The sequence below is a fragment of the Bos indicus x Bos taurus genome, unplaced genomic scaffold, assembly GCF_003369695.1.
Source record: "Bos indicus x Bos taurus breed Angus x Brahman F1 hybrid unplaced genomic scaffold, Bos_hybrid_MaternalHap_v2.0 tig00000135_arrow_arrow_obj, whole genome shotgun sequence".
Lineage (NCBI taxonomy): Eukaryota > Metazoa > Chordata > Mammalia > Artiodactyla > Bovidae > Bos > Bos indicus x Bos taurus.
Genome location: NW_020867131.1, coordinates 39,337 through 54,352, shown reverse-complemented (window position 1 = coordinate 54,352; position 15,016 = coordinate 39,337). Strand labels below are relative to the sequence as shown.

General features: G+C 49.4%; 1 pseudogene; it reads left to right on the top strand.

The window, feature by feature from the left end:
- The first annotated feature begins 5,272 nt into the window (after positions 1-5,272).
- On the top strand, positions 5,273-7,551 carry LOC113888587 (annotated as a pseudogene).
- Positions 7,552-15,016: the final 7,465 nt, after the last annotated feature.

The window sequence follows — 15,016 nt, the reverse complement described above, 5'->3', positions numbered from 1 at the left end:
TTCCTTTTCTAGCCACAAAACTGAGTGAGACAGAAGTAGGAATCTAATTAGAATGTGAATCCTCAAGAAAGCGTTGAGGTTACCGAGTTGTAATCATCTGCACAGGCTAATCCGGGCCCTGGTGGATTTGGGGCAAGCTTTCGGACATCTGCAAAACTGGTCATGCCGCGTGTAGGAATCCTGCCCCAATGCCCCATGGCTGTGTGTGGGGATCCTGCCCTGATGCCTTCAAAAGGAGAAGCTCGGACGGACTGGATGACGTGTCAGCAAACAGCCAGACATCATCAATGAAACTCTTATTCTTGTTTGTTGTGGTTTAGACACTAAGTTGTGTCCAACTCTTCACAAACCCCATGACTGTATCACCTGCCAGGTTCCACTGGCCAGGGATTTCCCAGGCAAGAATAATGGAGTCTGTTGCCATTTCCTTCCCAAGGGGAGCTTCCTGACTCAGGATCAAACCAGCATCTCCTGCATTGGCAGGAGACTTCTTTACCAGTGAGACACCAGGGAAGTCCAGATGAAATCAGTGCACCTGCAGCCCCAGGGAGGCGACGTCCAGGTGTTCTCACAAACTCCTTCCTTGGGGTCTCTCTACAAGGTGCATGTGTTTATTGAGGCTGTTTTCTGCTGCTGCTGCTGCTGCTGCTGCTGCTGCTGCTGTGCTGCTAAGTCACTTCAGTCGTGTCGACTCTGTGAGACCCCAGAGATGGCAGCCCACCAGGCTACCCCATCCCTGGGATTCTCCAGGCAAGAACACTGGAGTGGGTCGCCATTTCCTTCTCCAAAGGCTATTTCTAGAGAAGATTAAAAGAACATGCTGTCTCTAGAAGAATACTCTGAAGATGGAACACAGCCCCTTAATACCAGACCAGAAACACTGCTAGGACTGCCCTGTGAGCCCAGGCAGGGGGTGCCCAGGACCCCAGTGCAGGGCTGCTGCCCAGGAGCATGTGGGGGAGGGGCTGTGAGTCTCAGAGACGGAGTCTTCTCTTTTCACTGAAAACAATATCTAGCAGGTCAAGGACAGGTGGCGTTTAATATTCTTGCCTTTGGGAATACAGAGCTTCGTGAGGCCATGAGCAGTATTGAGGAGATGTGTGATCATGTGTGAGTGCATGTATGAGTGTGTAAATCTGTGTGTGTATATGAGCATGCGAGTGTGGATGTGTGTGCATCTTTGTGTGTGTGTGAGTGTTTATATGAGTGTGTGAATATGTTTGAGTATGTGTGAGTGTGGATATATGTGCATGTTTGTGTGTGTGAGTGTGTGCATGAGTGTGTATATGTATGAGTATATGTACGTGTGTATCTTGGTTAGTGTGAATGTGTGCATGTGTGTGCTTGTGTTCGTGTGTATGTATGCATTTGTGTGTGAGTGGGAAGGTCTTGTGTGACAGGTGTGTGTGTGTGTGTGAGAGGTGTGTGAATGTGAGATAGGTGTGTGTGTGTCTGTGTGTGACAGGTGTGTGCGTGACAGGTGTGTGTGTGACAGGTGTGTGTGTGACAGGTGTGTGTGACGTGTGTAACACATGTGCATGTGACAGGTGTGTGTGTGTCAAGGTGTATGTGTCAAGGGGTTGTGTGTGACAGGTGTGTGTGTGAGACAAGTGTATGTGTAACAGATGTGTGTGTGACAGGTTGTTGTGTGTGAGTTGTGTCTCTAAATTTGTGTGACACGAGTGTGAGTGTGTAACTGTTGTGTCTGACAGGTGTGTGTAACCGGTGTGGTGTGACAGTTGTGCATGTGACTGTGTTGTATGTCTGTGTGACAGGTGTGTGTGTCTGTGACAGGTGTGTGAGTGTGACACGTGTCTCTGTGTGAAGGGGTGTGTGTGTGTGTGTGAAGGGGGTGTGTGTGACAGGTGTATATGGAACAAGTATGTGTCTGTGTGTGACAGGTGCATGTGTGACAAGAGTGTGTGGGTCTGTAACAGTGTGTGTGTGTGTGACAGATGTTTGTTTGTGTGTGTCTGTGTGTTTGTTTGACAGATGTGTGTGTGTGTGTACAGGTGTGTCTGTGTTTATGACAGGTCTGTGTGTGTGAAGGGGTGTGTGTGTGCATGACAGCTGTTTGTGTTACTCTGTGTCTGTATGTCTTGTGACAGGTATGTGTGTGTGTGTGACAAGTGTGTGTGTGTGTGTGTTTGACGTGTGTGACAGGTGTATGTCACTGTGAGTCTGTATATCTGTGCGACAGGTGTGTGTGTTAATGTGTGACTGGTGTGTGTGCATGAGAGACAGGTATGAGTGTGTGTGACAAGTGTATGTGTGTGACAAGTGTGTGTGTGTGTAAAACCTGTGTTTTGTGTGTGACAGGTGTGAGTGTCTGAAGGGGTGTGTGTGAGTTACAGGTGTGTGTGTGACAGATGTGTGTAACAAGTATGTGTGTTTGTAACAGGTGTGTGTGATTGTGACAAGTGTTGTTGTGTGTGTGTGTATGTCTGTGTGACACCTGTGTGTGTGTGTGACAGGAGAGTGTGTGTGGGTAGCAGGTGTGTGTGTACACCAGTGTGTATGTGTGTGTGACAGGTGGTGTGTGTGTGCATCACCGGTGTGAGTGTGACAGGTGTTTATGCGTGTGTGACAGGTGTGTGTGTGCATGACCAGTGTGAGTGTGTGACAGGTGTGTTGAGTGCATGAAGTGGTCTTCACGTGAGTAACAGGTGTGTGTGTGACAGGTGTGTTGTGAGTGTGACAGGTGTGTGTGTGTGTGTGACAGGTGTGTTGTGTGTGTGAAGGGGTCTGCGTGTGAGTATCAGGTGTGTGTGTGTGACAGGCGTGTATGTGTAAAACAGGTGTGTATGTGACAAATGTTTGTGTGAAGGGGTGAATGTCTGTGACAGGTGTGTGTTTGACAGGTGTTCTGTGTGTGTTAAGGGGTGTGTGTGTGACAGGTGTGTGTGTAACAAGTATGTGGGTGTGCGACAGGTGTGTGTGTGTGAGGTCTGTGTGTGTGTGGCAGCTGTGTTTATGTGTGAATGTGTGTGTCTGTATGTCTGTTGACAGGTATGTTTTATGTGACAGGAGTGTGTGTGTGTAACAAGCTGTGTGTCTTTGTATGACAGGTGTTGTGTATGACAGGTGTGTGTGTGTAACACGTGTGTGTGTGAGAGAGGTGTCTGTGACAGGTTAGTGTGTGTGTCTAAAAGGTGTGTGTATAAAGGGGTGTGTGTGTGACAGTTGTGTTATAACAAGTATGTGTGTGTAACAGGTGTATGTATGTATGTGTTGTGAAGGTGTGTTTGTGTATGTGACTGTGTGTGTCTGGGTGTCTGTGTGACAGGTGTGTGTGTGTGACAGGAGTGTGTGTGTAAAGTGTGGGTGTGTACCCATGAACTGTGGCGTGCCAGTCTTCTTTGTCCTTTTTCTAGACAAGAATCCTGGAGTGGGTTGCCTTTCCTATTCCAGGGAATCTCACACCCGGGGAATCACCCAGGTCTCCTACATTGCAAGTGGATTCTTTACCACAAGAGGCAAAATTCTCATTATCTACAGAACACTGTAGATAGAAAACCCTAAAGACTCCACACAAAGCTACGAGACCACACTCATCCAGAGAGCCCTGAACTCAACAGGTCAGAGTGGGTACCAGCATGTGATTGCTCATGGCTTAGGAGTTGTTGGGGATTCTCTGGATCCCACTTCTGATGCCATAAACTAAACGCCATAAGAAATCCACTGGCAGTGGATTGGGGGATGTGGTCTGCAGCCTTCCAGTCTCGTGGGATGAAACGCATATTTGGGTTTTACAGGTGGTCCAGTGGGATCACAAGATCAGAGAAAGTGCAGGAGAGAGGAAAGCCTGTTAGGCAATGCACCACAAGACTCCACTGGCTTTGATGATGGACAAAGTGTTGAGCAAAGGGATGAGGACACACCTAGCTCAGTGACCTGGATGCCAGAGGCCACAGTTCCAGGGTCACCCTCAGGAGTCTTGACCATGTTGCATAGCATCAGGCACAAGTGACCCCACAAGCTATGAGGCAGGAGTGAGGTGGGGCCTCTCCCCAGAGCACATTCAGGTGTTGGGAAACGGGATTTGGCACAGAAGACACACTCGTGCAGAACTGCTGTGGCCAAAGCCAGACCGGGAAGGGCTTTGCATAGGCAGTAGGTTCTAACTCAGTCAATGTACAGTTGAGATCCTTGGGCCGAGGAAGAGCTGACCTACACCAGACCTGAAGGGGTGATGTCTCAGGGCAGGAAACCAGGGTCACATGGACAGGGCATCCATCAGAGTGGGGACACACACTGGTCTTTTTTGCTCCAGGAGGGATAACACCACTGATGACACTGATGACAGCTCTCCCCACCCCGGGCCAACCCGCTGTAAAGTCCACACATGCTGTGACTGTCGTCAGCCCCAGTCTACATCCTCACACACAGAAATGCAGGTGTGAGGACACAGCCTCAGAGCCATAGGGAGGCGGGGGAGTGAGCCCTAAGGAGCTCCCAGGAGCTGTGTGTCCTCAGTCCTCAGCAGACTTGGGGTCCTCAGTGTCCACCCTCAGGGAAGAGATGCTGAGGTTCACGAGTTCCTGCAGACACTCGGTTATGCACAGGAAAATGCAGCCCACTGGGCAAGTCAGCCGTGCTGGGAAGACGAGCATTCTCAGCAGAAATGTCTACTTTGTCCACAAAATTAATACTGTGTTTAATTTCTATGCACAAACCACCTCTAGAGTGATTCTTGAGGTTATTTAAGCTGTGCAAGATGAAAAAATAGTGAAGAAAGCAAAGGAAAATATAAATGCTTTAGGAATTCTGATAGACATTAAATTGTACTCAACTCCATTTGAATTCGATGTGATTATTACATGTATATTTTTCTCTGATGTTTGCATATGGAATAAGTAAACATCAGCTAATTAGAAAAGAAAAAAAATTAAGAGTAGGTGTCTAAGAAATGGCTGGTACCTAATGCGTGGTGTGTATTTGTTGAGTAAAGGTAAACACAGTCTTAGGATTGAAGTATCTTCCCCAAATCTGCCATTGTTCCCTGAAAGCACCTTTTTCCCTGACCAGCCCTCCTTCAACATTTTATTCCTCAAGAGACTCCTTGTCGTGGGGAGGGGACCCCAGCAGGGGCTGAGTTCTTTGAGGGCAACAGTCAGCACCCCCTCACAGGGGGAGCCCCATAGACAGGACCTCTATTCACTGCTTTCTGCTTTTTATACGGAGGTCCCCCCGGTATGCAAATATCCACTCAAGTCACAGGGTAGAAACACAGCACCAGCTCACTTAAATTCAGCCTCCTCCTGAGGCTTGAAGAGACTTGCGGGAGTGGTGACTCTCATCTGCTCCAAGATGAACCCACTGTGGACCCTCCTCTTTGTGCTGTCAGCCCCCAGAGGTGAGTGTCTCTGGGTCAGACATGGGCACGTGGGGAAGCTGCCTCTGAGCCCACGGGTCACCGTGCTTCTCTCTCTCCACAGGGGTCCTGTCCCAGGTGCAGCTGCAGGAGTCGGGCCCCAGCCTGGTGAAGCCCTCACAGACCCTGTCCCTCACCTGCACGGTCTCTGGATTCTCATTAAGCGACAATGCTGTAGGCTGGGTCCGCCAGGCTCCAGGAAAGGCGCTGGAGTAGCTTGGTGGTATAGATAATGATGGATACACAAGGTATAACCCAGCCCTGAAATCCCGGCTCAGCATCACCAAGGACAACTCCAAGAGCCAAGTCTCTGTGTCAGTGAGCAGCGTGACAACTGAGGACTCGGCCGTGTACTACTGTGCGAAGGACACAGTGAGGGGAAGTCAGTGTGAGCCCAGACAAAAACCTCCCTGCATAGGGGCCCGTGACCACCAGGGGGCGCTCAGGACTCAGTACAGAGCTGAGCCCTGGAGCAGGTGCAGAAGAGGCGTTGGGCGGTGGGGGGCCTGGGGGTATTCTCCTCAGAGCTTCTCTTTCCTCCTCCTGCCTAGGAGCTGCACCTCAGACCCTCTTCTGTGTCCTGGTATTTCATTTCTGTGGTTTATGTCGCTCTCAGAAAACTGTGTGTTTATATATATTTTAATTTTTCCTTGAAGCAGGATAGCTTTATGCAAACACACACACACACACATATAATACTAAACAGCTAAAATTTTTCACCTTCATTCTCTTCTTTCAAAGGAACTCAGTAAAACACTTGACTCTCATGTTATTTTCAAACTATTAACTATCCTGAAAGGAAACTTGAGATATTTAAACATTTTAATCTTTGTTTTGTTTTTGTCCACGAAGAAGGAAAAGACTCAACCTCCTTCTATCTGTCAAACTGCACAGTAGAATCTGGAGCAAGCAGTGTCTAAGGCTCCAGTGTCAGGGGTCCCCAGTGCTGCATATGCAATGATTCTCATCATTCACAGGTTCTGTACTGCAAATTCACCTACATGCTAGCTTTTATTAGCGTCTTAACATAAACACTGTTACCTTGTGTCCTTATATAGACATTGAGAATTTGGCCAGTTCACTGAATCACTCAACACACACAGATTCCAGGTGAGGGCAGTCAGGGTGATACCATCTCGCCTCAACGTCTCTCAAGTCCACACCCCATTCTGAGCTTATGTCTGGATCATTCATAAGGGGAAATACAGAGATCCTCATGAAGATTTATCCGTGGGGTCAACATGGAGCCCACCACTATCAGTCCTCGCTCCCATCACCCATCATCACAGTGACCGTCACTGGCACAGGGCAAGGAAGCAGGATTTGTGCTGGACTCAGCCCTGAGGAAAGACCCAAGGACTGAGACGATGAAGGGCTGAGCTGAGATGGGCAAGGAGTGGGAGTTGGGGGCCGTCAGGGTAGAGATTCTGGCCTCAGAAAGGGGGACCTGCCCTGGGATCCGGTTCCAACCTATCTGATAGACACACTGCTTTCCCACCCTTGCTCGCCAACCATGTAAATTCAGAAGGCGCCCACGGGGATCCTGGGATGACTAGGGTGAGTGTGACCACAGCCTCTCTGGATTCACAGGAAAAGGGCTCCGCAATGCAAATTCCTCCTCAAGCTCCAGGGTAAAATCCACCCCTGGGCTGTTGGAGCTCACCACTCTCTACTCACAGAGCATGAAGGTCTCAGTAAAGGCCAAGCTGTTGTGTAGAAGATGAGACTCTGCAGTCTTCTCCTCTGCCTGGTGGCAGTTCCCCAAGGGGAAGGTCAGGCGTCAGGCACGCATCTGTGGGGGTGATTGTGACAGCAGGTGACTGACTGGGCTTGAATCTTCTTGTCCCCGGGGGTCCTGTCCCAGGTGAAGGTGCAGGAGTTGGGCCCAGAACTGGTGAAGCCCTCGCAGATCGTCTCCCTCACATGTGCTGTCTCTGGTTACTCCATCACGTGGTTATGGTGGGAGCTGGATCCACCAGGCCCCAGGGAAGGGGTTAGAGTGGATGGGAAGCATATATTATAATGGTGACACTTACCACAGCCCCTCCATCAAGAGCCACACCTCCATCTGCAGAGACATCCAACAATCAGTTCTCCCTGCAGCTGAGCTCTGTGACCACTGAGGACACAGCTCTGTGTTGCTGTGCAAGAGACACAGTGAGGGGAAGGCAGTGTGAGCCCAGACACCACACACGCTCCGGGTGCTCCATAACCACCAGCAGGTGCTGGGGACACACAGTTGTGTGTTGCAGGAGCAGGTGCAGATGGTGATTGACAGCTGGTCTCCTCTCAGGGGGCTTCCTCTCCTTGTAGCAGTTTTTCTGGGGAACTTCTCTGCATTCATGACTCTTAGGTACCTCCTCAGCCTCTGAGGCAGAATGGTGGTTGGGATAGGGGACCGTATCCTCACTGCACGAAAGGCACAGTCTCTTAGGGTTGCTTCCTCTTGTCTCTTAGGCTGGTTCTCTGGACATTTGGTGTAAGCTCGCTAAGTCCACAGGAGAGGCTCTGTGTGACTCAGCAGTGCGGCTCAGCACAGCAGGGCCAGTGAACGAGCTAGCCAGCGGTCAGCAGTGTAAGTGCAGCTGGACTCAGACAACAGAGGTGTATAAACCCAGCACCAGGGAAGAACCCCCCTTGGTGGTGCTAACTGAACTGACACCTCACTCACTGCATCAGCCATAGTTCTCTCCATGGAGACCCAGCGGGACCTCCACGCCAGCCTGAGATAGAAGCTGAGTCTGCTGACACCAACCACAGATGCAGGAAGATGAAAAGTTTGTGTTGTCTGTGTTCGTGCATCTACGTCTGTGGTGTCCTCAGACTCACCTTCTACATCAACCTGCGGTGGGAGTCCCACTGAATTTCCATGGAAAGAACTATGCATAATGCTCTGAGTGTGGTGTCAGCTCTTTGAGCACCACCGAGGGGCATTCCTCCCTTCACTAATTGACAGGCTCTAGTAGGTGCAGTAGCTTCTGTCATTTGGGTGGTTTTATGGCACATAGAGGACACATACTAAAGGGAAGCTTGTACTTGAAAAGCAATTCTTACTTGATATCCTCAGCTTTCTTGTCAAGCTATGAGCCACCAGAAGTTTATATGAGGACAAGTCTTTCAATGAGAGAGTACAATACATCTAAGGAATATACAGAATATTCCCTGATGAATAAAGAAGCCATTGTGAGCACCATCCTGGTGTTCAGCCATCCCTTCAGACTATCTCATGGAACAAACACTACCTTTAGCTCATGGAACATGGTGATTTTAAACACTTTTGTCCTAATATATGCATGCTGGTCGCACCACTCATGTCAGACTCTTTACCATCCAATGGACTGTAGCCCATTAGGTTCCTCTGTCCATGAAATTTTCCAAATAAGAATATTGGAGCAAATTGCCATGCCCTCCTCCAGGGCATATTCCTGACCCGGGGATCGATCCTGTGTCTCTTACATCTGCTTATTGGTAGGCGGGTTCCTTATCACTAGCGCCATCTTGCGATCATTATGTGAGTCTCGTTCAGCAGAAATCACACAAAGTGAACAGAGTAAACAAGGAGAAAGTGAAAGTTGCTCAGTTGTATCCAAATCTTTGCGACCCCACGGACTATAGAGTCCATGGAATTCTCGAAGGAAGAATACCAGAGTGAGTAGCATTTCCCTTCTCCAGGGGTCTTCCCAACCCAGGGATCAAACCCAGGTCTCCCAAACTGCAGGCAGATTCTTCACCAGCTGAGCCACAAGGGAAGCACAAGTACACTGGAGTGGGTAGCCTATTCCTTTCTCCAGCAGATCTTCCAGTCCCAGGAAGCGAATCCTATATTGCAGGATGATTCTTTACCATTGAGCTGTGAGTTCAGTCGCTCAGTAATGGCTGACACTTCCCAACAGCATGGACTGCAGCATGCCAAACTTCCCTGTCCATCTCCAACTCCCAGAACTTGCTCAAGCTTATGTCCATCCAGTCGATGATGCCATCCAACCATCTCATCCTTTAGCATCGCCTTTTCCTCCAGTCTTCAATCTTTCCCAGCATCAGGGTCTTTTCCAATGAGTCTGTTCTTCAAATCAGGTGGCCAAAGTATTGGAGCTTCAGCTTCAGCATCAGTCCTTCCAGTGAATATTCAGGACTGATCTCCTTTAGGATAGACTGGTTTGATCTCCTTGCAGGCCAAAGACTCAACAGTCTTCTCCAACACCACAGTTCAAAAGCATCAATACTTCAGCACTCAGCTTTCTTTATGCTCCAACTCTCGTATCCATACATGACTACTGGAAAATCCATAGCTTTACAAGACGGAAGTTGGCCAGCAAATAAAGTCTTCCCGTTTTAATGAGCTGTCTAGGTTGGTCAAAGCTTTTCTTCCAAGGCCCGTGCTGTCAGGAAAGCTTGAACTGATAATCGCAGAATCCCAAACAATGAGAAAATCAAAAGCCAATGAAACAAGGAAGCCCAGATGCGGGTGGCCCCAGATTTGGTGAAATCAGTTCCTGTACCTGGAGAAAATGAACAACCTTCCACATGGCACACCCACATGTCAGCCCCTCACCCAGGGAACCCCCTCATGTACGGATGTGATGACTGCATTCCCTGGTCACACGGGGACATGGAAAGGGGCTGGGAGAAGGGGCACAGCTCCTCTCAAATTACCTCAGGAACCCGGAATCACAGAGAGGCACTTTTCCTTCCTTCTGACTAGAACTGGGTCACCAGCGACATAACAATCTAGTCACCGTGGTGCTTTCTGAATTCCAGCCTCTTGGAAGAGCTTTGGAATCTGAGCCTAAAATAAGTGCTCTGCTGAGTCCTTCATCCCTGTCTCTCTATGTTGGTCAAGTCTGTCCAGGCTCCTCTGACTCTTAGTGACATTCGATTTCTCCTTCACCTCCCAGGTCAAGGACAACCTCACCTGGAACCTCCTGGTTCCTGCAACAAGAGGTAGTGTGTGTGGAAACTGTCATCTCCATCATTAAACAAGGAAATTCTCAATACCAAAACTTTCCCTGGACCTAACAGAGTCCTAACATTGCAGGGGAGTCCCCCAGCACAAAACCAGAGAGGTGGGCAATCCACAGTCCGGGTGAGATCTGCCCATGGAAGTGAAGCTTCAGGAGGAGCACCTTCAGGGTAATTACCACCAATTCCTGCAGGACCAGCAATAACCACGTGAGGGTAAGAGATCCTGGGGGTCACAGTCCATGGTTTGTGGGATATAATTCCACAAACATCCAGGTCTTCAAGGTGAGTGTTCATATTTATCCCTTCAGGACACCTGACGAACGAGGGAAAGGCAAACCCTGAGAAATGTTAACACCTAACCAGAAGGTTAATCAGGCAGACCCTCCATGGAAGAGCTCTTCCCCCAGCTTCTCCTAAGAGGTGTACAGAAATTCTTGTCTACTGCAGACCTACGGAGGGGTCATAACTCATGGCTAAATGAGGGGACTGGATCAGGGCACTGTAGCCCAGGAGGGAGTATTACGTGGACAGGCCAATACTGAAAACCCCGGTGACGCTCAGAGCCCAGACCAGATCCCCTGAATCATAGGTATTCAACCTCAACAATGCATGTAGCCCCTACCCACATGTGACCTCCAGGGACCTGGCAGAGCTATGATATGCAGGCTCTTTGAGAAGGGGAGCTAGTGTGCAGACACCACAGCTAGACACCATCTAGGAGGCAGGGCGCTGAGGCTCTGGTACCCACGGCTGGAGACCAGGCTTGGAGCCCTCACTACTGACCTCAGACCCGCTCTCTCCTGCCTGATCGACATGGCCAGTATCCCTCTCCTTCTCTTGGGTATCTGAAGATCTCAGGAATATTTATGAAGGTTCCATCAGAGACTCAGAACAGGGGGAAGCCGGTTTGTCACAGGATCCTGCTGGAGGACACGTGGTTGACACAGCAGTGGATCTGTCTCCCCAGTGACCTCAGGTCCTGAAGTCCTCGGGCAGGTGGTCAGGAGTATATGGTGAGAAGCAGGATGGAGTCTGAGGATGGATGCAACCCGAGGCCGTCCTGCTGAAGAGATGTCTTGCCAGGGGACACGCACACGGCTGACCTAGCTTCTCTGCAGGGTGCTGTTGTGGCAACCCTCTCCAGTGTTCCTGCCCAGAGAATCTTATGGACAGAGGAGTCTGGTGGGCTACAGTCCGTGGGGTCTCAAAGAGTCAGACACGACTGAGGTGACTGAGCATGCTCACCTCCCCATTCCCTGGGTGAGCACTCCCTCAGGGCAGCCTCTCCTGAGTCAGCTGACAAGGGCTCTGCCTCCTCTTCCTCTGATGTCTCAGATGTCTCCTCTCACAGGTGTGGGCACTAGGAGCCCCTCAGATGTTTGTCCTGTGAGTTTTCAGGGGCGATTGCACTGGTTTCCGACAAGGGGGCTCATCTGGACCTTCTTATGGGGCCCCTGCAGGGTCCAGGTGCTGCAAGAACAGGTGAGCCCAGGAGTGAATGGTAGGTGGAGTGGGCATCGAGCCCCGTGCTTCTGCGTGCAGCTATCCTTTGACATGATGTTAGCCCACTGGGGGCTCCAGAAGGCCAAGGAACCCCACGTCCTCGAGAGCCTCTGGACTCACTGTGAGTGTCAACTGCATCAGTACACCTGCAGCCCCAGGGAGGTGACGTCCAAGTGTTCTCACAAAGTCCTTCCTTGGGGTCTCTCTACAGAGTGTGTGCCTTATTGAGGCTATTTCTAGAGATGATTAAAGAACATGCTGTCTCTAGAAGAATACTCTGAAGCTGGAACAGAGCCACTTAATACCAGAACAGAAGCACTGCTAGGACTGCCCTGTGAGCCCAGGCAGGGGGTGCCCAGGACCCCAGTGCAGGGCTGCTGCCGAGGAGCATGTGGAGAGGGGCCAGGAGTCTCAGAGACGGAGTCTTCTCTTTTCACTGAAAACAATAACTAGCAGGACAAGGACTGGTGACGTTTAATATTGGGGCCTGTTGGGATACACAGCTCGGTGAGGCCATGAGAAGTACACGTCTATATGTCTGTGAGTGTGTGTGTGAGTGTGTGTAAGTGTGCATGTGAGTGTGCGGGTGCATATGTGTGTGCATGTGAGTGTGTGTATGTAAATGTGATGGTGTGTATGTGTGCATCTGAGTGTGTGAATGTTTGTGATTGGGTTTGTGTCTGTATGTGTGAGCATGAAAGTGTTTGTGAGTATATATCTCTGTATGTCTGTGTGACAGGTGTGTGTTTGTATAACAGGTGTGTATGTGACTGGTGTGTGTGTGTGATAGGTGTCTTTGACATGTGTATGTGTGCCTGTATGTCTGTGTAACAAAGGTGTGTGTATGTAACAGGTGTGTGTGCTATAGGTGTGTGTGCGTGTGTGACAGGTGTGTGTTTCTGTGTTGTAGATGTGTGTGTTACGGGAGGGTGTGTTTGTAACAGTTGTGTGTGTTACAGGTGGTGTGTGTATGTGAGACAGTTGTGTGTGTGTGTGACAGGTGTGTCTGTATGTGTGTGACAGGTTCTGGTGTGTGACAGGTCCTGGTGTGTGACAGGTCTCTTTGTGTGTAACAGGTGTATGTGTGTGTAACAGGTATGTGTGTGACAGGTGTGTGTGTGCCCTCAGTCTGTGGCAGCACATCGTTCTTCCCAGGGACCACGGCCTGCAGTGCATTGTCCCCGGGGCAGTGCTTGTGGTCACCGAGTAAGTGGGAGCCAAGTGGGAGACACTGGTGGATGTGAGACCCACGTCCTAGCCTGTATCACTCTGCTGCTCATTGTGCCAAGTTCCCACACGTGTGGGATTCAAACCAACACACACACATTCCCTTTCAGTCCACAGTTCAGAGTCTGATATCAGTTTCACTGGATTGGAATCCAGATGCAACAGGAACACAGTCCCAAGGCTCTCAGGGTCTGAATGCATCTGTGCCCCCAGAATTCAGGTTTGGAAGTCCGGTGCACCCAGAGAATGCTGCTAGAATCACGGTCTTTGGCAGATGCTTTGTTCATGAGAGGAGAGTCCTCATGATTTGGGTTGGAGTCTTTCTAAGAATCCCCAGAGAACATACTAGTCCCTGTCCACCAGGTAAGGACCCAGCAGGAAGGTGCCAGATGTGAACCAGGAAGGGGGCCTCACCAGAAGGCAGCCTCACTGGTGTCCTGACCTGGGGCTTACAGCCTCTAGGACTCTTGGAAATAAAGTCTTGCTTACAGACCAGCCCACCTGAGCTCCTGTTGTGCACTCTGAAAGGATAAAGTCAGGGACAAACTGCTTCTTTGCCGTGTCCACTCTAGAGCTTCACTGCCCGTATCCCTGGCTCTCAGCCACTTCCTTCATCTGCACAGCCCAGCAAAGCACTTTCCAACAGTGGTCATTTCTCCCAGGGTCAGATGCCCTTGGCCTCCCTCTGATGAACACATTTGTGGTTTCAACTGGAGCCACACGATAATCCAGGAAAAGCAGACCTCTCAATTAGTCACATTTTCCAAAGTCCCTAATGCCATGTGAGATGACATTCAGAGACTCAATGAATGATTCAGACAAACACAGTCCATCTTCAGCCCAGCAAATATTCCTTCCCACAGGCCCATTACACTTAGCAAATCCCAGAAAACCTCCAAAATGTCCACCTAAGAATTGACACTAAACTATAATGTGATTTATAATAAAGATTGTAGAGCAAAGTTGGTCTAAATACCATCAACCCCAAGTCCCAAATCTAGTCCTCTAACTCAGCTATGCATGAGGATCTGTGTTCTAAAATACAACACGAAGACAGGCGTATCTCAGCTACAAGAAGTTTCATTCCGTAAAAAGGATAAATGTAAGTCAGAAAGGACCCCTGGTCCCAGTGTGCACGAGTGCTCAGTGCTACAGTTGTGTCTGACTCTTTGCCACCCTGTGGATTATAGCATGCCAAGCCCCTCTGTCCATGGGGTTCTCCAGGCCCAGAATACTGGAGTAGGTTGGTATTTGCTCCTCCAGGGGATCTTCCCGACCCAGGGACTGAACCCAAGTCTCCTGCATTTCTTTTTTTTCCTGCATTTCTTTCAGCGCAAGCAGATTCTTCACTGCTGAGCCACCAGGGAGGCCCCACTGGCCCCGACAGTGTTTAAATCCATGCATGCAAACCCTGCTAAGTCCAAGGTCTGGGAATAATTTTCTTTGGCTCCTCTTCCACTGTCTGGGCCTGTTGATCTGCCCCCTTATTTTCCATTCCTTTTTGTGGGAGGTGGTGCATATTTGAAGCTGAGCACTTTCACCAGCCTATTTCCCACTTCTGGGATCTTGAACCATTGCCATGACCCTCATGTAAAAGACAATTGAGGATGGTGCATGATCCTTTCTCTTCATTGTTGAATTTGATTTGCTAATAGGCTTTGAGAAGTTTTGCATTAAATTCATCAAAGATATGTTTTATAGAAGTCCCTAGAGAAACTTTCTGTTCCGAGACTGTTGCTCCTTGGAAGATTTTAAAATTACTCTGACGAAATTCAATTTTCACACAAACGATCAGTGTCTTGATGTTGTCTCCTCCATCTTGATTCAGTCCTGCAGGTTTTAGAGTTTAGGAATTTGTCCATTTCTTCTAGATTGTCCAATTTGTTGGCATACAAGTCTTTGTAATAATGTCATATGATTTTCTGTATCTCTGTAGTATTAGCTTTATGT